We start from the raw sequence: 24,678 nt of genomic DNA on the forward strand, positions 1-24,678 counted from the left end.
TGAGAATTCTCAAAATTGACTTGTTAAAACTCTAGAAATAGGTGCTTTGGCATTGCTAGTTTACTAGGTATTTGGGTTAGACACATGTAGGTTAAAACACTAAAAATCCCATTTGGGTCATAGGGGATGATTGTGGCATCCCCAGTTCTATCACTGAATGACAGAACGACATCCCGATGACGGACTGTCGTACCAATGACGGACCCTCATAGGGTCCGTCCCAACATCCCCAACACCCCACAGTCTAATTTTCTCCAAGTTTCCACCAACAGACATATGCAACGGACTATCGTTCCCATGACAGGCTGTCCTGCACAACCGTTCTGGTTGTCAGAGACCCTATTCCTAAGGTTCTCTCACTTTTTCTAAATGTCCTCCAACGGACACATGCAACGGAGCATCATTCCCACAATGGTCCATCCTTCACAACCATTCTGGTTGTCAGAGACACTATTCCTAAGTGTCTCTCTTTCTAAGTGTCCTCCAATAGACATCTGCGAAGGACCGTCGTTCCCACGACGGTCCGTCCTGCACAACCGTTCTTGTAGTCAGAGACCCTATTTCTAAGGTTCTATCACTTTTTCTAAGTGTCCTCTTACAGACATATACGACGGACCGTCATACCTTTGACGGACCGTCATACCTTCGACGGTCCGTCCTTCACAACTGTTCTAGTTGTTAGAGACCCTGTTCCTAAGGGTCTCCAACTTTTTCCAAGTGTCCTCTTACGGACATCTACGACGGACCGTCATACCCTCGACGATCCGTCCTGCATAACCGTCATGATGGTCAGAGACCCCTCTCCTAAGGGTCTCCAAACTTTTTCCAAGTGTCCTCTAACGGACACCTACGATGGACCATCATACCCTCCACAATCTGTCCTGCACACACCGTCATGACGGTCAGAGACCCCTCTCCTAAGGGTCCCCATTCTTTTTTACTAACTGTCCCACGACGAATATCGGTGACATACCGTCATCAATACAACGGGGTATGTCCTGCTTATCCATCATATTGTCAGAGACTTTCCTTCAGGGTCTCTATATAAACATAGTTTAAGTAAGACATGACAAACCCCATGACGGTCCATCGTACTCACGATGAGCCATCACCTGGTCCGTCGTGTTTCAATTTTACCATAGAAATGTCATTACATCTTGACTCTTTTATTTATTTTTTGTCGTTTTTCTTTTCTTGTTTGCTCCTTCTAGTACTAATATTGATTCTTTATAGGTACTATCTATTATTGCACCAAAAAAACATCAAGTCTACGCACGAGGGCGATCAAAGTCTCTTGCCTCGTCTGCCCGCCTGGTCATTGGCTCTGATGATGAGCATGACCCCGTATACGTTCCCCCGGGAACTTCCACCCCATCCCGAGTTGCACGTGCTGCCAGAGTTACGTCCAAAAAGGTGGCGTCTGACGTAGTTACTGCCTCCCAGTCTGATGAGAGCGCACTCTGACAGGCACACCTTCTGGGTCAGCTACTCATAAAGAAGGAGCATCTGGCTCCTTAGGAGTTTCATGGTCGGAGGAAGCCTCCGGATCTGCTGAGGTCCCTGCACCCGCCACAGCTACACAGTCTGCCTCGTGTGATGAGACTAACAGTTCTGAATCTACACCCGGCTCACGGACTCGTGCTCTCACCCCGGTTGCCGACCATCCTAACCGGTGGTGTGTCGATGGGCAGTATCAAGTTTATTTAGACGCAAAGTTTTTGAATGATAAAGGATTCATGACACAGACCCTTACATTGGAGAGGTGGGTCCTTACGAGAAGTCTCCCAACTATTCCAGAGATCCACAATTTCTCCACCAAACACCGACTGGAGTGTACAGCGCGTTCGTTGGGCCGTTATAGTGAAGAGTTGGACTGAGAGTTCTACGCCTCCTACGTGGCAACTTTCATATCACAGATTGATAGCGGCCCCCGCCAAACAGGCCCCACTAGAGCATGTCCCATTACGTGGCATTCTGGTTGATATCTCTCTGCCTGCCATCCCTCAGTATCTATACGGCGATGATGTTAATGCCAACCGGACCCCTCTCACCGCCGAGTTTGACTACCGGTGGAAAATTGTCAAAGATGGCCAATTATTGCGTGAGCCATTGCTGAGAGAGACCACAAGGAGGTGGATAGCCTTGTACTTGTCTGTAGATGGAGAGGGTGTTGACTGGGTAACCGAGCTGAAAAGAGCCATCAAGAAGGCTAACCTGACCTCCACGACTGAGTTCTTATGGTTGATTTTCTGCCACTACCTTTCCCCCATAGCCGCTGATAATATAATCACATGGGATCGTGCAGTTCTTATGGCAGCAATGATAGCCATATTTGAGGTGTACTTTGCGTGGCTTCTACATGAGGTCATGCACGAGAGGGCTTTTAAGGTCACAACTACTTACCCTTTCCCGTGCATGATATTTTCTTTATGCAGGTATGCAAGTGTGCCTATCAGGCACATTGATCAGCTCAAGACCCCACTGGGCACTGTTGATATCGGCCTCATCAGGGATAAGTCCAGTGAGTTGGCTCCACGCAAAAGGCCCCGTCAAGAGTTGCCTCCACTTTGTGACAATCTGGCTAATACGGTAGCACACGCTCTCACGGCTATGCAGGCTATTTCCACTGACACTACCCCGGCCGAGTCTATCCCGGGTAGTAGCACTGTCCCGAGCTCCTCTCGCTCAGCCCCTTTCCCAGCTCTGGTCCCGCTTGCTAGGGTCCAGAAACTAGAGGCACAGATGGCTACACTTCTGCATCACATCCAGCCTTGGATGCAGAGGTCTATTGCTGAGGCAGAAGACCGCTTGGAGCAGAGAATGGTCCAGCACACAAAGAGGAAGATCGTTGAGGTTCATCAGCGCTTGGACATTTTTGAGTTGTTGGTTGCTAGCCTGGCCAGCCCCTCACGTGGATGTGTCGACCCTTAGGCTGCAGTCGAGAGTCTTCAAGCAGACATTGATATGATACTAGAGGCTAGGGTGCCTGAGTCTGAGGCACCTTCTGCAGAGCCTGCTGAGGACACAGTGATGGCAGCCTTATTCACCACTTCTGAGATTTCTCCACCTCCCTCTCGAGAGCATGACAAGAGGCGTAGGGGTCGAGAAGAGGATGAGGCTAGAGCACGGAAGAAGGAGCGTCGTGAGATTGAGGCTGCAAGGAGAGATAGCGTCGGATAAGGGATGTAGAGCTAGCTGCTGGAGCATCTAGCTCCAGAAATGTGGAGATAGCGGGAGGAACTGCTGATAGTGTTGTTGATACTGAGGACACTACTGAAGGTGTCCAGATTACAAAGGTAGTAGGTTCTGGGGAATCGGACCCACCAGCTTGATGATCGTCGGTGCTTTGCACCCCAGGTTTGCTTCACCTACCACTCTCATATTTCAATTTATTTATGCATTGGGGAAAATTGCATGGAAAGTGAGAGCTAGGGTGAAGTCTAAGTAGCCCAATTCACTATCCTTTTTTGGGGTTTTCTTGCCTGTGTTCTTTTTCCCCAAGAGACTGATTATTTTTACTGTTGAACCATCATGTCTATATTTTGTGTACATAGTTTAATTCTGTAGCATGATGGCTAAAATGATATCCTGATGAAATGAAAATGTTGCATGACTAGGCATAGTAATTGATAAATGTGTGGCTCTAAGCATGACATAGAGATACACCACTATATGACCCTAAGTCTAAAATTCAAACTAGGTGTCCAATAATCTGGTAGTCCACTATTTGTACTGAGCTAGAACTTGCCTGGTTAGTCCTGCTAAAAGTAAGTTGTAATAGACAATTAGGAAAGGATCATAGGCCCTTGTTCAATATAGCCCATTTTTAGCCTAAATAAAAAACTCAAATGAAATTAATCCTTCTTTGATCCAAATGATTTGAGCTTAAACTAGACCTTTCTTTTTCACCCCAAATGATCTTTTCTGGGAATAATGTGTTGGCCCTGGTCCCTCCTTGGACATGTGCACCTCAGCTTATGCGAAAAGCATAAGTTGAGGGTGTCTAATGCAGTAACAAACCTTTTCATGGCCCTGACCCAACTTTGGGTATTGTGTACTTTGACTCATGGCAAAGCCATGAGTTGAGGGTGGCTATTATGGGGAATGCTCTGGAAAGTGGGGTTGAAACAACAAAGAGAGAGAGAAAGAACAAAAGTAAAGTGACTCAAGAATCAATTGAATGAAAAGTAAAAAAAATAGAAAAAATACAATAAATACAATCAAGAAGAGAAGAGAGTCACTTACACAAATAAAGAAAGAAGGGAAAATAGCAAGGTGGAAAAATATGAGAAACTGGGCGAAATAAAATGATAAAAATTGGTATGTTTAGCCGATATGTCAAGGAGGGAAAAAGTCACTAAAGTATGCCTAAATATACCCTACCTGACCCTGGGACTATGTTACAAGCTAAGAAAGTCCTATCGTGATCCTAAAAGTTGTATAGCGAACTTAAAGCAATGAAAATAATGGAAAGCTTATGGCAATATATATGAATGAGTAGTAAAATTTTTCTGAGAGTGAGTGTTGAAAAGTAATCCTTATACTCAAACTGAAATCACTGTGTGAAAAATGAGGATATTATTTTGAAGTGAGGACACTAGTTGCAATACCGAAAATATTAGCATCTCGGTGCGTATTTGAAGAGGATAGGTGTTAGTGTATGGTGAGTCTGTGTCATGGTCTGATTCCACATAATTAAGGTCTAATAGTGATAGCATGCATAAATATGAAGAGACTGATTGGGATTGATAGCCAAATGATTGCGAAAGATAAAACATGGATACTATTGTACAAAGATTTTGTATTGAGTCATAGTGCGTCGCTTAAGGACAAACAAGAAATTTAAGTTGAGGGTGTTGATATACCCATGGTCTCACGGTATATTTAATGTTTTTTCCTTAAGTTTAGTGTGTGTCCAGAAGCCTTTTTGTATTAATTTTTATGTAAGTTTCTCTTTATTGGTAGGAAATATGTCTAAAAGATGAAAGCGGAGGTTTTTGAGCAAGAAATGCAATAAAGTACCACCTACGGAGCTTGTGACGGTCCGTCGTGCCGTGACGGTCTGTAGGTGGAATCATAGTGAAACTGCTGAAGGAAGATGGGGAAGTCTAACCAAGTGTGGGGTTACAGAGTTCGTGACGGACCATCGTAGCCATGACGGTCCGTCCTGCTGGTACGTCATGAAGATCAAAAAAGTAGTCCAGTACCCAAATTCCAAGAGTTCAAGTGTTATGGAACGGAGACCCTCGATAGACCGTTGTACCTATGATGATCCGTCATACCTGCCGTCGAGGATAATGAAGAGAGCAGAAGAAGAATTTGTAAAGTATGAAACGACAAAGTCCATGACGCCCCGTCATGACCACGACGACCCGTCATGAGGTCCGTCGATCCAGCCGCGTTTTGATAGATTTTCAGCAACTAGAGTCCTTTTATTAGGTTTTTGTTTTTTATAAATAGTTCGAAAAACCTCGTTTTTGGGGTTTAACTCTTAGTGATTAGACTCTCTTATAGTTAAACTCTTTGTTGGTTAAACATTTTTATGTTATATTCTTTTAGAGGAGATTATTTTGATTATTACACTTTGGTTTATTACACTTTTCTCTGGAGTTGATTGTTGGTGATTTTGTTGATTAATCAAGTAAATTTCTGGATTTTATTTTTTCTCATTGAAGTAAGTACATGAATTCTTATATTACATATTTGAATATTGTGATTATGACTATGGGTAACTAAACTCCATAACTAGGGTTGTGGGAACCATAGGCGAATAATTAGGTAAAACCTAACTAAAATAACAATTCTAGAATAGTGTCTTGCATGTATTGATAATTCTTTCGCTTAGAAGTCTTTTTAACGGATGGCCAACGTTAGAACTTGCCTTAATGCTACTTGCCGGATCAATAAGGCAGATAATAGGAAAAGAATTATCAACATAGATTTAGTGTATACTGTCTAATAGGCTATTATTAATTGGTACGAGGTAATAACTTAGTCAAATATCGAATACAATGCTTAATATGAGGTAAAGGTAATGGTTACTATAGCAACACACGTAACCGGACCAAGGTGCGGAGTGAAATTTTCTAGATGCCGAACCAAGGATTTAGAAATACATAACCTATCACTTTGCATGCAAGATACTAGGTAAGAAATGTTATAGTTAGAATTATCAAGTTAGAAACCTTTGGGGAACATGTAAACCCTAGTTACTCTGATTAGCTGATTAAACTACAACATTTGAATCTGTTAGTTATCTACTTTGATTTAGCTAATTATTTTCATTCATTTAGAAATAAAAAAAAACCCTTTAATTGTCTTTGTTTTCCAAGGAAATGATTGACTAAATAATAGTAATAATAGTTTGAAGTTAAGTCTAAACTATTTTCCTCAGGGAACGATCCTAACCTCATTAGTTGGGTTCTTTACTTGATACGACTACTTTACTTCTTATTTGAGAAGTAAATTTGAGCGTATCATGTCCCTATTCTACTCTATTGATATTGAGTCTAAGATGGCAAATGAGACATAGACTCTAACTATGCATTTACGCTATTTTATATATATACAAAGTGATTTTCTAGACTATGATGTGCTATGAAAAGTTTTAAATTTTTCGCTAAATTTCTATGTAAATGTGATGAATGATGTCTATGGGCTTGTAGAAGATCTCTAAGAGGTCAAGTACACCATGTTACTTCTAAAGGGTGCTCCGCGTTCATGACACAAACTCCATGTGATCTCTGCAACGAGCAAGATTTCTCAATGATTATCCAACTGTAACAAGGTGGATGTCCTAATAATGTTCCAACTGTAAAAAAGTGGATGGCTCGATAATAGTCCAACTATAACGGGGTGTATGGCTTGATGATTATCAAATTTTCACGAGGTTGATGGGTCGATGAATATCCAACTGTAACGAAGTGGATGGCTCGATAATGTTCCATATGTAAAGAAGTGGATTGCTCTATAATTATCCAACTGTAACCAGTTATGGGTGGCTCGATAATATTCCAACTGTAATAAGGTGAATAACTCAATAATATGTAAGCTGTAACGAGGTGGATGGCTTGATGATTAGTCCAACTGTAATGATATGGATAGCGCGATGAATATCCAACTCTAATGAGGTGGATGGCTTATAGTGATCGACCTGTAACAAGGTGAATGACCCGATAATAGTCCAACTGTACCGACGTGGATGGATCGATGGTTAGTCAAACTATAACAAGGTGGATGGCTTAATGAATATCCAACATAGTTCAACATAGGAACCTGAAATGGACACACAAATAGACAAACCACTTGTGGATGGATCGCCCAACAAAACTAAATACTAAGATCTTTGATCAGCCAATCAAAACAATAATCTACATATGGGGTGAACACCCAACAAATTTTGAAATCTTGACCATGACATTGTCAAGAAACAAGTATGCCTAAATTTCTACATGACAATCACACTAATAAGAAACTATGTCGACGTATATGCACATCGCGAGTATGATTTTCTCTTTGAAAGAGAGAATTATCAATACAAAAGACTTAATTCTTGTACACAAAGATTATTCTTTGACAAAGTCAACAAAATTTGAGTTTGTTGCTGACATCTTCAATCGGTATCAAAAACTTGTAACGGTTTGATAACTTCGACTGTCATCAATGTGATGGACTTGGTGATTTTCCCTTGCAACACTTTTAAGATAGTGTTACTTTTGATAATCTTCAAATTTAATGTCGATTTCACAGATGATCCTGATTTTACCAATACTATCACCTGCAAAGCTTGATGTCAAACATTAGTATTGACGATAAAATAAAGAATAAAAGTAAAGATAAAGAGCTAAATTATGTCATTTGGTTTATCGAGATTAGGCTATGATAAGTCTAATTGTAACTTTGATCATGACGCGTCACTAGAGATCCTCCTGCACGTTGTTTCTTAAAACTTTGAAATAACCTATCAGCAATATTCCTACAAAATAAAAAGGACTGATTAAAAATCACTTGAGGCAACATAATGAAATGAATATAAAATTAGATGGAAAGTTTTCTAGGTTTTGTTGACGAGGTCACGTGGGTGCAAATGATGCCTTTTGTCACACTTTATAGCTTTACATAGCCTTTTTTTATACTTCAATGTTCCTGTATCCAAAAGAAAATTTTTAGTTTGAAAGACTAATTTGTGTTGGTCTTGTATCTACGATCCTTCATGTGGTTGGCTTACACGCTCTTTCGTCCTTTATAAGATAGTCTTGGTGGAAATTTTGAGGACCCTCCTCAATATTTTTGTCCCATTCTAAAATAAGAAAAATTCTTGTAACTTGCTTTTTTAATTCTGAGGTCACTCATTCAGGAATTTTGAGACCCCTCTTCAAAATTATTCCCCAAATTGCCTCAATAAATAACAAATGATATTTTCTAGAATATTTGAGATCATCTCAAAAATTTTGTCCAAGTTGCAAACTTAATTCTCTAAAAAAATTCTTCATAATTTTTTTGAGATTCACCCAAAACTAACTCCATAGAATTTTGGTCTTCAGTTTTGACTTGTTGGAGAAGTCTATGAATTTTTGAGGTCCTCTCAGAAATTCTGTCTCAGATTCCATCATAAAGAGAAAATGGAAATATTATAGGGAATATGACTGAGCCACTCTGGCGCCTACGTATCAGGTTGAGGCAGGAATCAGACCAAACATAGTTCCCTCTATTGAGGGTTACCAAAATAGGAAATTTGATAAGAAAATGACTTAGGCGACTTGAGTCGCCTATGTATCTCATTCTTGAGAATTTGGGTCGAACATAGTTCAAGTACAAAGAAAAAATTGAAAGTTTAATAAGGGTGTAACTGAGGCCGACGCAGGTCATCTACGTATCTCATTATTGAGAATTTAGGCCTGACGTAGTTCATTACAAGGAATTGTGTGATAAAATGGACAGTAGCATCATAGACTAGTGTTGGCATACTTCTTTTTCACTTTCAGAGACGATATCGTCAATGACTCAGCTCAGAAATGTCTTGCACTCACTCTTAAACATCCAATATGTTATCTGTTGAGGTTATTTCCTCAATATTGATAACATTGTTGTTGATCATGTTTTAAATCTTTTTTTTGAGAGTTGAACAATTTTCTGTGTCGTGTCCAACATCCCCTAAATGATAAGCACATCTATGGTTATCCCGGTAAAATTTCTCCAAAGGATTGGTTGGACTTCCATCTATAGGATGAAGCATATCTATTTCTTTCAACATTTCATAAAGTTGAGGTTGAGATATCCTTAGTGGTGTAAATACCTTAGGAGCTTTTATAAAGTTTGGATGCAGGAATTGATTCTGATGGACATTGTGGTGTCGATATTTTCTTTGTTAGAGCGACCGCATACAAGTATCCATCATAAGAGATACCTCTTGTTCTTATCCTTTTGACTGATTATATCACTAACTCTGGTAGATTTTTCATTAGATCGCAATATAGCAAGGTTTATGACCTTTCCAGTCTTGAAACCATCTTCCAAAGATTCTCCCACCTAGACGATCTAACAAATATTTGTCCCATCATGCACAACATTCTTCATAGTAATTAGGTTTTTTAGTTTGAATAAACATTTCAGTGATTTCATGTTCAGACATAGGAGGTTGAACTCTTGCATCCTCTTTTCTCCAACGAAGAGCGTACTCTTAATAGTTTTCTATATAGTTTTGTTTGAGATTCTCCAAATAGTAGTGACCAGGGGCAGCTTCTATGTTATGTACAAATATTTTAGTGAAATTCTTTGCGAGTGAATTCCAACTCGTCCATTGTTTTAATTCTTGTGACGTAAACCACTCCAAAGCTTCTCCTTTTAGACTTCAACTGAAGAGACGCATCCACAATTATTCAATTTTTTCCAACTCCCACAGGTTAATCACTATAAAAATTCAAATGTGCAAGATGATTTCCAGTTCCATTATAAGTATCAAATTTTGGTACTTTGAACACTTCGGGGAGGTAAAAATTTTGGATTAATGCATAAATTTTTGTAGTTTAACCCCCCAATATCTGAAGATCAATTAAGGTCTTTTATCACTTTTGCATTCTGTTCCTTCATGATTTGCTTAGTTTTTTCCTCTGTGGATCTCCACTCCTTCTCCTTATCTTCGTAATGGTCAAGTTTGGAATAGAAAGTATGGTGAAGGTGTGGTTTGGATTGACCAGGAATATCAAAAGTTACTTTTGAAGGTAGGGGTTGAGCGCTTAGTGGATTATGAGTTCCTTTTGCAGGGGGTGGTACATGAAAGGGGATGTTTGAAGATTGTTTTCATTTAAGCTTTGAAATGGAGGGAATATTTGAGGGTTATTTGCATTTTGGTTTTAAAAAGGATGGAAAACTTGAGTGTTGGGATTCAGGATTTGAATAAGAGATGATTCTTGGTATGAATAGTTGGTCTGATGAATATTCGGGGTAATTAAATTGATAGTTGAGGGATTATGAACAGGGTTGAAGGGTGGGTTATTCTGTACATGTTCCGAGTTTGAATTAAGAGGAGGAAAATGGAGTGGAAGCCTTCCATCGCCTAGAGGTTTGACATCGACAGTCGGAATTGACAAATCTTGCTTTTGCTAGAGCTCAATCCTCAACTAAGCAATAGGTTGCATCAGTTTTGCAATTAACTCACTTCGTTCAACGACTGGATGTTGAATTATAACAACTTCAATAAAGCCAATATTCTTACTATTCTGGGTCATTTTTCTCTTTTCTTCAACAAATTTTGATTGAGGAAGGAATCTTTGAGAACTTTGAAATCAGTTTTAAGTACCTGGTAAAGAAAAATAACTCAAAAGGAAAATGTATTAGTTTCTGTAGATAATAGGTAATACAAGATATCACACACAACGTAAGAAGCACACAAGAGTTGCTTCATTTGAAGATAAATTAGCCCACGAATATATGAGATGACCAAATAGACAGAAATTTGTCTGTTTTATTTTAGAACTAGTGAATTATAAAAGTTGACTTGAGTCGTGACAAAAACTATTGTATCTTTCATTATCGTACTTCTCATTTTGATTGAGATGTAACTCTAATTTCTTTGTAAGAGTTGGAAAAGATATGAGAGAGTAATATTTGAAAAATGAAGTTCATTTTTTTAGGGAAACTAAAGACTCGAAGATTATTTGAACGCACTTTTGATAGCAACTTGATCTTTGTGCTTAGGGGTTCTAAAAAATCTCAAACAAGAGTGAGCTAAAATATCTCCAAATAAAGCAACATATTCACACAAGCAGCTATAACACAAACAAATATTGTATGTTATAAACACTTGTGTGATCCTTTTGTGTCAAGGGTAGGCCTAACGATTTGCATGATGCATACGTCATTGAAACACTCTATTGCCCCAAAACTCAAATATATACAAGTTTTAAAAATAAACTTAATAGGGATACATATTAGTGAAAAGGGATACAACTAATCAATCCCACGCAAGGATATGATCCAAAACTATGCCTTCATGGAAGGTCCTCCAATCTTCATTTTTTGTCATATCCGAATGCCGACGCCTTTGGATGAACTAGTACTTTATAAGCCTCTTTCTTCGACTAGAATAAGCTATAATATATTCCTTACCCAAAGGAACAATGGAATTTTTCAAACATGTATACATATTTTAAAGTTAAACAAATAAATATGATCATATGTTTAATCCATGGGACATTTTGGACTCAAGGTGGTCTCTTTAATAGGTAGAACACGTCTTGGTTGTTAAGTCATCTTAGTTCAATTTGCGCTAAAAAGGATTTGGTTTCTGTCTATGCTAATTGACTGAGAGTTGGTTTAAACAGGACTTATTACCCAAGTTGGACAAACTACGGGGTGAAGTCTAATAAACATCGTTGGGTGACCATAAGCGAACTATTCACTTATCGCTTTCGAAGAATTTAACTTGTGTTTTTTCTGAAGGACAACCATGGAAAGCCACGTAAGATTCCGAAGGAACTGGAGTTACATCTCTTTTCCATTCAAGAGTTCTTATGCGTTTCCACGCCCCTTTGAGACCCCAAAAAATGGACAAATTCCTTTTCTTAGGAACACATACAAGATTCGTCACTACAAAAAGGCGCCATTCTTCCTAATGAATCAATTTGCCGTTTGGCGAAATTGGATGTCATGAAATGCAACAATTCATAATACACTAAATAAGCAAATAAACAATTAAACATATATTGTCAAACAAGTTAATTTTAAGGTTAGAACCATTCAATTCTCCAACAGAGTCACCATTCTATTTTATTTAAAAAATAATTTAATACTAGTTTTAGAGAGTCATCACTTAATTTTTAAAGGAAATAAAGAAAATTGGTTTTCAATATATTAAAATAGGAATCATTTAAAAATATTTAAGGGGGTTTGGGGTTCATATTAGTATTTCGGGAAGGGTTTAAAGGCACCCGAAATGTTTGATAACATGCAGTTATCCGATAATTAATATATTTGGCTAAAATTTTAGACATGCTTAATTGACTCAATTACAAAAATAACATGTTCATAATTTGAAATTATTTTTTTAGGAAAGGGAAAATATTGGGGAAAATTAATTACCTGAACTTCAAATGCTCTAATAGGGTAAAGTAGAAAATACATAACCTTATTTAATATTAGGAGAAGTGTTAAACTCAAAATGAGTTCTTTTGGGGATTTGAATTTTGGGAACCTTAAAATCAGTAACACATAATAACAAGTAAACAATTATAAAACAATAAAAGAGAGAAACGTTGGTCCAAGTCTGGTTCTTTATCCACCTAGGCCAGTACTTGGGCCTATATCCGTTTTGGGCCTTTGGCCCAAATTTTCCCCCTTTTATTACCCATCCTAGAAAATACAATAAAATGGCATTGACTTAAACCCAAAATAACAAAATACTATTTTTAACTTAAGAGTGGACCTTCGGCCCAATCTTTTTAATTGTATGATCTGCTGCATATTCTTCAACTCTGGGACATGTTCATCGATTCTTCAACTCGTACAAGGGGCTAACTCATTAAAGAAAAATTTGGGCCTTCGTGGCCCAATTGAAATGTAAGGGAAGGAGGTGGACTCCAATAGAACCTTTTCTCGAGCAGCAAACTGAGGCTACGTGCTAGTAATGGAGCTTCTTCTGACACCACAAACAAAGATTTCGATGAACTCTCGTGAACAAGGAACAAGTAAGAGGACTTAGCGAAATATGGATTCTCAGCCTTTTTGGTTTTGAGATTTATTTCCTAAGTATTTGTATGCATTGTGTGGCTAACAATTTTTACCGTAATGGAAGTTCACTCTTATATTTCCTTAAACCTTAAACTAATGACAAAGAGGGGCTCTTATAGAATGAACTTAAGTTGAAATGAGGGAAATTGGGTTGAAAATATGGAGCCTATTTCAAATTCAAACTCGAAAATCTCTCACAATTAAGGGAAGACATCCTTTTCGCTGAGATTTCAACCCATTTCGGAAGAGGAAAAGGGAGATGGACGTCTCAGATTGATTCGATGGTGCTTGAGATGCTACGTGTCTCAACCTCAAGGTGTGAGGACAATTCATTGTGCCCTTTTGATGCTGCTATAGTAGACGAGAAAGGGATGTTGAAGGAAGGCGACAAGAATTACAGAATACCACTTGTACACCTAAACATTGTGAGCACGCTTTGTATTCCTTTTTGAATTGGAGACAAGTAGGCGTCGTTTAGTTGTTGTTTCTGTTGCGTTTGGCCTTAGACGAATTAACGTTGCTAGCTATGTTTTTACGCTGCTTGGGATTGCTGGGTCGAGATTTCTGGCTGGGTCGGGTCATATGGAGGAATTGGAAAACAAAAAGGAAGTGGGTCTGACAATCAAGGGAAATGGGTTTCGGAATTGAACAGGGTTACTGACTTAAGTAAAGTGGTCCTGGAATTGTTTAACTAGGGGTTGGGCTCAAATTGCTGATTTGGATCGCTAGGCCCAAAATTGTTCTTTTCATGGGTTCAAGGTAAGGCTAAAGGGGTTAGGTCTTGGAGTTTAAGGAATAACCAAATTTTGTTAAATTAATAAACTCGGTTAAATCCTAAAATACGGATGAATATTAATTAATTAACGATCTTCTTAATCTTAACGAAATAAAATAATCAATTTAATTGTAAACTAATGGTTCAAAATTATAACCATAATCTAAATTAAACTAATTTAATAAAATACTTACTAATATTAAAAAATGTTTATAAAATATACTAATTATAAATTAAAAAAACTATAAAAAAAACATATATATTACTTAAAAATTATAAAAATAACTAAAATAACTCGAAAAATATTTTGAACTTTATACTAATTATTTGAAATCGCTTGAAATTTAGGAAGCTCGAGGATTAATTTATGTTATGGGGGTCCAAAACTGGGTGCCAATAGTCACTTTGTCTACTTCTTTGTCTGCAAACTCTTCATGTTTTCGGGGCAAACTGTAGACACATAATTTTTTATCGAACATAATATTTTACACATTTTTATTCCTTAAATATTTCTACAAGGCATACATTAAATATTTTATTTTTCGTCATATTTTAGTAAGTTTATTTTAAAAAATTTGAAATCACAAAAAATATAGTTTTTCTTTTAATCTAAATTTTATCCAAACAAGTATTTTTTTATTATATTTTTTAGACTAGCTATGTAACTCTCTTTTTTATTAATTTAAAACAGTTAATTAATATATTATTATTATTATTATATGTTATTTTTTGTATTTTACATAGTTAATTTTAAAAAAAAAAAGGTTATTCTACACTATTCTCATTTTCCTCCACTACCCCTAACACATTTCCACACAACACTACAATCCCTACATCACTAACACTTAATACACATGTACATCATAATACAACAACCACAAACATACTACAATATAGACCACAACAAGTATAAAATCATCAGGAATACAAAAAAATGCAACAAGAAAATAAAGAAGAAGAAAAAAAAGAATGCACACATACAGCCAGAAAGGAGGAAAAGAAAAATCAAAAAAAATTCTGCATACACACAATGAAAAACACAGTGGAAAAAAAAAAGAAGAAAAGAAAACAAGATCAAAAACATTTTTATTTTCTACCCATCTACACAAACACTAAAGCTACATCCTACACAACCTTAAAAAAAACTACTCAGCAGACACGAAAAAAAAAGATATATTCGGGCAGAACAAAAATAAAGAATTGCCCCATATTCTCCCAATTATAAATAAAGGTTGAGTTCGAGGTTCGCTTTCGTGATTTCATGTTCGTGATTTCCGAATTTTTTTTCTCGTGAAATAATTTCCCCAAGAGGTAACACTTAATTTTATTTTTATTTTATATTAATTTTATGTCATGATTGGCCAAGTATTAATTTCAATATATTGAAGTTGTTCAGATTTTGTATGTATTTAACCTGTTAATATTATTAATGTTGTATACTAAAATATATCTGAATACGATGTATGACATATAGGTATTTCTGTACATGCTTAAGAGTCCATTCCTCGCTTGTTTTTCTTAATGAATTATCAAAGTTTTTATGTTCGTATCTTACTAACTTCAACGAATCTTTGTGTGAACGTATTTAGAAAACTGTTAAATTATTTTTATGCTATAATATGTGTGTTGCCTTGATCTTTTAGGTGCTAATGAAAATAATAATAAGATAACTTCAACCGGTTTACTAACTACTATATGTATGTCTAAAAATGAAATATTATTATCATTATTATTTTAAATAACATGAGATTGATAGTTTTTTATGAAACAATTGTAGTTCGGCACCACTTGAGTCACGCTTAAAAATTGATATAGTAATTTTTGTTGGCAAATTTAGATATATTAAAAATGGTTTCAATTAATAATGTGGTTACACATCTTTTTTAAAACTCAAAAAAATTCAAAGATACAGTGACGTACCTTGACCAAATTGTTTTAATAATTAGTTTTTATTAAGAATGTAGTTACGCATCTTCCTTGAAATTTAAAAGAAATTTAAGGATGCGGTGACACACCTTGACCAAATTGTTTTAACAATTAGTTTTTATTAGTTTAAATCAAAAGGTGTATATTGAGATTATTAGGTGATGCACTCGACAGAAGAAAGCAGTTATGCTTCTAAGTTAATTAAATGTCACGACCAAGAATGTGGTTACACATCTAGGTTAAAACCAAATAAAAAGTTTAACAGTAAAAAAAATGCAAACAAATAATGGCCTATAATAATGTATCCAAAATAATGATAGTAATAATTTAAAATAAATATAAGTCAATAAAAGCGAGCGTGCTAGAACCACGGGACTCGCGAGATGCCTAATACCTTTCCCTTGGTCAACAAAACTCCTTACCTGAACTTCTGATTTGCAGACGAAAATAAAGTGTCATTTCATTTTGGTTAGGGATTAAAATGAAAATGTAACTTGGAACACCATAACTCAATTCCAAGTGGGACTCTGAAAAAAAAACATAATCATTACTCAATACCGTCACTTAAAATTAAAAAATTGTATCATCTGCGCACAAAATGGGTGTGGCAATAACACTTGAGCTACTACCCTTCCACTCCAATATTGGCTCGCTTGGAAACTGAAATCAAACGATCCTAGTTCTACAATCAGCTAAGGCATAACATGACCGTAACCAATCCATGTAGGCAGTGGCGGATCCAGGATTTAAAGGTTGTGGGTGCTCGCTTCCAGGTGTAATATTCGCTGGAAAAAATTAAAAAAAGAAATGCTAGTGGCAGGATTTGAACCCTCGCGAATGGCTTCGCATGCCTCTTATTGCAGAGGTTTAAACCAGCTCATCCACGACTACTTTTGTTCTATGTGTGCTCATTTAAATTATAATAACATATGTATCATATTTTCTATATATAAATATATACAATAAATTTCAGAAATCAATGGGTGCTCGAGCACCCGCGTCTGGCTTACTGGGTCCGCCCCTGCATGTAGGTATCTTTAATAATAGAACTCTTTTACTTTTGATAAACTTAAAATGGAAGTTCTATATTTAAGCTAAATAAGATGAAAATTAATTTTAAAACTAAATAAAATGAAAGTTTTATTTTAAGCTAAATAAGATGGAAATTTTATTTTAAAGTTAAACAAAATGGAAGTTTCCCTAAAATATTAAATGAAATGAAAGTTTAATTTTAAAAACACACAACACAATCACGAAAACGCACACCTAAAAATATTTAAGCTAAATAAGATGGAAAAATTTCATTTCTAAGAATGAATAACTAAAACTTGTAAAGATAATGTAAAAAATACTAAATAAGGTGGAGGATATTTTTGTAATAAATAACTTATTTTGCAAAAATTGACAAATCTACCCCTGAATTATCATTAAACTTATACAAATACTCTCAATCATACTTTTCGTTCACTGGTGTCCTTGTTGTCTGAAAATCAATGCACATTTTTCCCTCACACTAACATAAGAATTAACAATCTTTCAACTCAACCCAATTTGACCATTTATTTTACCCAAAATTCAAAATACTTTCTCATTTCCGTGTAGCCTACCCGATCACCCATTACTCATACAAATTAACTACCATCCCAGCTGCACCACCTTCTTGTCCAGACGCGTTGTACATCTGATCCTATATTTTTGCCATCATTGAAAATCATGCTCGTTACTTTAAATTTCACAAGCTTTTGCCCTTGTGAAAGTGAATGGGTTGAAAATTGAGCACTCCCTAAATTCACCTCAATAACTCTAACTACAGTAGCTTCACCGTCATCGTCACTCCAAAATCCTCATTGTATTTGAGTTTTTTGGCAATTCCATTATTACTAGGTGGAGATTTGCTCTATTTATTGATAAATACTCTAGAGAAAAGCTTCGATTCGTAATTCCATCAGAAAGTTCATAGCAAACTCATAGAGAAAGTGTGGGTTACTTCCCGCGAGCAATCACACTTCGACAATGGTAAGACAAAAAAAATAATGTGATATGTAAAAGCTATTGCTTGTTTGTTGGGAAATATTAGTAACATTTTTATTTCGAATAAGTGAGATTTGTTCCTGTCCTGGTAAGATTCAAGAACTCACCAGTTGGTTCAGTCTTTTTGCTCAAAAAATTTGGTGGATTCAAGGTACTATGGCAACACTATAGACAACTTTTGAATCTCAAAGGAAAATTTTATATTAATCCTACAAGAGCAAATCAAATCATACACCTTTATGCACTGTTACTTCAATACAATGACAACCATAAAATAATAAAAATCTTCGTTACAGTTTACAGGAAAATAAACCTCATATGTGAGGTGCCAATGTAGTCCAGTGGGTATACTAAAGCCTTTGATAATGTCAACGATTTAATTCTCATTTTCAGGAACAATACTAGCATTGTATGTTTTGGAAAAAACAATTAGTAATGGTATATAGATATTTAGAATGACTTCGTTTCTTCGACTTCTTCTGCAAATTGTACAAAATAACATCCACATGTTGCACAGATGCATCAACAAGTGTATTTCTATATCAATTATTTGTATGAATGAGTATGTCTTAATTAATCAAAATATAATGGAGCATGAATTTACCTCATTGGTCCAATACCTATTTGATTGATACATTAAGTAGAATTGGTCTTTGTTCTTCAAAAATATAAATACAAAATCAAATTGTTTGAATCCAAGTTTTGAGGAAGTGACTAAGGATTGATTATCTTTATCTCTTTGGTAGTTGTGTAAAATTTAAAAACAATTATTTAGTGGACATCAAGAAACACTAATAAAAGTTGAATGACTTTACTTTTTTGCATGATGCTTGTAAAAAACCCTGTTTATCAATTGCGAGAAGGATGACATTAGTTCACTTGGGCTCTAGTCAGCAATGTTGAAACCTTCAAATGGATATTGTTTCTTCACATCACAACTGACGACTTTTTTCTCTTTATCTTTATCTTTCTTCTTGCCTTTTACGGTTGATTAAGATACTGAAGCATTAGTCGTTGATTTTTTATCTAATTATAGATAGTATCGGGAAATTGATTTTTTCAACCTCTTACACTTCAAAAGTTGTGAAATCTTCTTGGATGTATGGACATCAATATTATATGTAATTTTCTTAAGAATACCAGTGAGTTCTTTAGCATGATTGATAAAATAATCATGTTGCTCCCACATCCTTCGCATCGATAAAAAAAAGCATTTGATGTTAGAAGAGAAATCAACACCATTAAAAGATTGAATTGTTGGCACATATGAAATGATATTGTATCTACAAGGTAAATAAAAAAGGTTAACAATTACAACTGATTATGAACTAATAAGGGTAACAAATTATACTTATGTTGACATAGAAGAACATTTTTTTTCCACAGATGTACCTTTTGTTGGCACAAATGAATCTTCTGTTGTCACTAATGAATTAATCTTTTGTTTCAATATATGGGTAACCTACAGATGATCATTTTGTTGCTTTAACACATAAGTGACATGTTCCAACTTATGACAAGTATACTGGAATATGTACCAACATATCACTAATATGTTGCAACATACGAGACATCTTTCAACAAATGAAACGTATGTTGAACAACTAAACACGACTATATTTGTACAATTATACGAAGAAAATGGTCAAAAAAGAACAAAAACAACAAAAACGACTTTTCACTTAACAAAAACAATGCATATACATATCCTCAAAATTAGATTTTTTTTGAATTCGTCGATTTTTTTCAAAAATAATAAATAATATATTTATTCACCATTGTTCAATTTTCACGTCTATAGGAAGATGTCTTGTTCATTAAACCAAGAAATTTCTTAGTATCAAGAGTGTGTTGTTTGCAAATTGTAAAATCTTTCAAAAATGACTTATCCGTTTTAAGTCAAACACGACTAAGGGTGTGAAAAAACTGAACCAACCATAAATCGAACCAAAAAAATTATTATTGAGTTATTGTTATTGGGTTATTGGATTATTGGGATTTTAATGGGTTTATAAAAACAACTATCGGGTTATTGTTTCGATATCGATTTTTACTATTGGGTTATTGGGTAAACTGATAACCCAATAAGACGATAATAATTTACAACTTTATCATTCCTAACTATTTAATATTAGTAATTTAATATATAACTAGACATTATAACTATATCAAATTATTATTACTCTATCCACTTTACACTAGGTTTTCAATTGTAGCTATTTGATTTTACTTTTTGTTTTAGTCTTACTGGACTATTTGATATTAGTTTTAGTTTATAATTGTAGGTTGTAGCTTTTACAAATTTGTTAAAGTCTGTAATTTAATTAACATAAAGAAATGTCATTTATATTTTGGCGGTCATGACATATAATTATAGCTTTTGAACTATGTTTTCTCTTATTAATGTAATTTCTCATTATCTTTCTTGTTTCACTATGTCAAAACATTTAGAGGAGTGAGAAGTCATATGATATATTATAGACATTTTCTTATTGGATAAATCAAAAACTAAACCGATAACGACCAAAAATCGATAAAAAATATCTTATTGATTTGTTATTGGGTTAGCATATTTAAAAAATAAAAATTGATAAATTGAACCGATGATACATAAAATTGAATCGAACCGATCGATGCACACCCCTAAATATGACCTTCGATTCAGAGTGAGAGTGACGGTTGGCGATGAGGAAGAAGATACTGAGGAGAATATTTGTTGATAATCGGATTTTTTAAGGAAGAAGAAGAGAAGAACATCGAAGAGAAGAGGAAGAGAGAAAATTCTATCATATTTTGTAATAATGGTTTGAATAGAATTAAAATAGTTGAAAATGTAGTGTATTTTGTACATAAAAAATTAGAAGGTTTTGAAAATGTTTTTGATCCCAAATTAACTTGATTAAATTAAAAAAAGCGCAACTTTCAAATATACATAAATTTTATATTTGTATGCTATAAAAAAGTTTGCATAATTGAACTTCATAGCAAACATATAAATGTATAATTCGCTATACATACACAATTGAAGCGAATTTTTTAAAACGAAAAGTATAAAACGAGAAAGAGAAAGAGATTTGGGCAGATAATTGTATAAAAACAAAGTGTATGAAATGAATTGTATAATTATAAGTGTATAAAACGATTATATACAATTTGAATTTGTATAAAATGACAAAGAGACTTGGGCAGGGAATATACAATTGAATCGAATTGTATAAAATTATAAAAAAAATAATATACAATTTGAATTTGTATAAAGTGAGAAAGAGAGAAAGGCAAAAGAAATTGGGCAGGGAAGTATTTTTATTGTATAATTATAAGTGTACATGATGAAAATATATGTATTTGTAATTGTATATATAATTTTCTCTCACTTTATATAAACAAAAACTCTTTCTAAAAAGTCTCAAAGAAAATGGTTGCCAAATCTTGTGGATTGCAATCTTTTCCTCCCTTTACATCAAAGTAAACATGTCAAAGAACTCAAACCTTGTAAATATTAAATTTATGAAATTGTTTTATGGTAATACCTTTTGATAAATAATCTCTCGAATAAGATTGGTACAAATATGATAAACATCGTCAACTTAGCTCTATTTGCCACATTTCTTCTTCTTCTTGCCTGAATACAAATTTGACTTAGTTTGTTGAATTTACTTTGTTTGGAAAGAAAAAAAAGTAGAAGATTATCCAAAAGAAACAAATCCATTAGAAGGGGAATTCACTTATCCCCTCAATTCTACTGCTGCAACAATACTATCATTACTAGTTAATTGGAAGTCCAAGAGGAATAACGAATTTATTGACTTAGACCCACAATTTATAGAACTACTTCTAAAATTACTACCTATATTTTGCATATCACTAAGAAGAAGTTCAACAAAGCAAGATTGAGGTACTCGTGGAGCAGTCTATATGCATGATACAACAATTCAAAGCACAATTACTATTTCAGCAACATGGGTCAACAACTGAGTATATTTGGTGTTAATAAGGTACATTAAGTATAAAATAGTGAAAACTTTCAGAAGCAAAATGTCCTTTACTAACAATTCTCATTCTTTTTTGTCTACACCCTTTGGAATATTCCTAAGAGACCGTTGCATAGGTTTCTCCATCACATATTTTGCATGCAAGTTTCCACTACACTTGTTCCATAACTCATTCATCAATCTCAAAATATGATCACAATGATCATGCATTTCAACACTCTCAAATTTATGCTACAATAATCAAATGAGTTGAGTTATTGATACGGAAAAAGTACTCTCAAAATTTAAAAAGAGTTTTGTTCTGTTAGTATAAGAAAATATTCTAGTTAAAAAAGAATTTACACAGTAACTTGACTCCTACTATTCATGAATGTGACTATTTGTCCTCTACTATTCATGAATAGGACACACTGACTTTTTCTTTAATGGCCTTCTTGGCCGACAATTTACATGACTATTTACATGACTCAAAAAGTAAAACTATACAAATTGACTAATTTGTACATATCTCTTTATGTCTCTTTTTTGCTTTATCTTCGTCTTCTTAGTTCATTCCAGCTGTACTTCTGGAACATAGTTATCTTCTCCATTGCATTTTGAACATAGCTGTTTCTTTTTCAAGCATTAAGTACATAGTATTTCCTATCTTTTTGTATCTTCTTCCTAGATTTGAAAATATTACTTTTATTTTTAGTCCGTGAAGACTTTCATATATCTTTTCGTCTACTGCATATTCTTCTTTATTCATGGTAGGTTGTGTTGTAATTTATACTAAAGGTGATTTATTGTATTCCTAAGATAAATATCACTTTTCTTTGTGCTAGTATCGATTTTTGACATACTTCTGCTAACATATTTTGTTCAAGTCTATTTTTTCTATGTTCTAACTCTTGCTCTAATTCAGTTATTTTTTCTATTAGTCTTTGTCTATGTTCTATTTCTTTATCCATTTATATATTTCTATACAAAATTTTAAAAAGTTTACTTAATTTGCTTGGATCTTTATTAATTTTATCTTATAAATATTATTACTTCTTTTTTACTGAATTTCAAACCTTTTTGGTTCAATCATACTTTTATAATTCTAATTCTATTTCATCATATAGATCTATGTCATCTGGTATGATTAATTCTGCCCAACTTTGGGTTGTTTCTTCTATTATTTCTAATATTAATAATTTTTCATAAATTATTCTCTTTATGTCAGAATCAAGGTCTTTTAATAAATAGAGTACTAATATCTTGTAATTAACATCATCATTTAACAAATAGGTATTCGTTTTTATCATTTGTTTTGCTTTTTAAAGTTTATTCTCTCTAACCTCTTAGTTGATTATACTTATTCATCATGTTATACTAAAGTTATTTTAATCATCTGTTCTAGTCACTACTATGGTTTTCTTCTTCAATCAGTTACCCTAACAGCGCCTCAACTCTGTGTACTCCCCTAAACGACCTTCTTGCCTACCGGTTTCCACCTTATGATGGCATAGTCTGGGCTTATCTACTCTCAGAATATTTCCATAGCAAACCTTCTAAAGATGATTATCATAACAAACTCAAAATACTAACAAATTATCAACTGCAAGTACAAATGAAGCAAGCACAAGTAAAGGAAAAAATATCAATTTAAACAATATATTTGAAAAACCATTCATTCCCAGAAAATAAATTATAGATATAACACCAAATCCACAAACTTCTACCTACGCAGAGAGCCTAAACAGAGAAAAGAAGATATATAACCATATTACCCAATCATATATCGAAAACATATATACAATCCAAACTTTTTTAAACCTCAAGCCAAGATCTACTACCACTACAGAAAAAACACAGGATTATGTAACCCAACATTTGCAAGGCTACAACAAACTAATCGCACAACCTAAAACTAACCCAAACTTGGTTAGAACTTGTTACAGTTATGGACTACTTAGTACGGTATATACATACGATGGTAGAGAAATAAGTAGAATCCCTGAGATCCACAAAGCCTTTTTAACATACAAAAGAATTATAAAAGGCAACCTATTTTTTATAAAATTTTATACAGCACCAGCAAATGTACTTTTTTACGAAATAAAACCAACTATCCAAGTTGTCAAAATGGGATTGACACGGAAAATGATAATACCAGAGGATATATCGGCACAGCCAGAAATACCTAAAGTTGAGATACCTAATTTTTATGCAAATAAAAGAACAATTGGGCTATCAACTATAATCCAAGAACGAGCTACAAATTATCTACAAGGAATTGCTATTTGGAGTTATTATTCCAGAGATCATTTAATGATATATGCAAATTCCAAAGAAGTTAGGACAGCAGATATGGCAGAAGTACAGAGATGGATATTATCTTTGTTAAAGCCAGAATTACCACCAACAACTATAGCTTTGAAGCAAGAATTTATTTCGAAAGAATTGTTAACCAAATATTGCAAACTAATTGGACATAAGTATCAGGAACATATATGTTCAAATTGCAATGGAGAAGATAACTATGTCCCAGAAGTACAACTGGAATGAACTAAGAAGAAGAAGATAAAGGAAAAAATAGACATAAAGAGATATGTACAAATTAGTCAATTTGTATAGTTTTACTTTTTGAGTCATGTAAATTGTCGGCCAAGAAGGCCATTAAAAAAAAAAGCCAGTGTGTCCTATTCAAGAATAGTAGAGGACAAAAAGTCACATTCATGAATAGTAGGAGTCAAGTTACTG

The 24,678-nt window shown here is 34.5% G+C and overlaps 1 pseudogene; it reads left to right on the top strand.

Moving 5' to 3' along the window:
• The first annotated feature begins 13,508 nt into the window (after window positions 1–13,508).
• On the top strand, window positions 13,509–24,588 carry LOC138338724 (uncharacterized; annotated as a pseudogene).
• Window positions 24,589–24,678: the final 90 nt, after the last annotated feature.

The sequence above is a fragment of the Solanum lycopersicum genome, chromosome 10, assembly GCF_036512215.1.
Source record: "Solanum lycopersicum chromosome 10, SLM_r2.1".
Taxonomy (NCBI): domain Eukaryota; kingdom Viridiplantae; phylum Streptophyta; class Magnoliopsida; order Solanales; family Solanaceae; genus Solanum; species Solanum lycopersicum.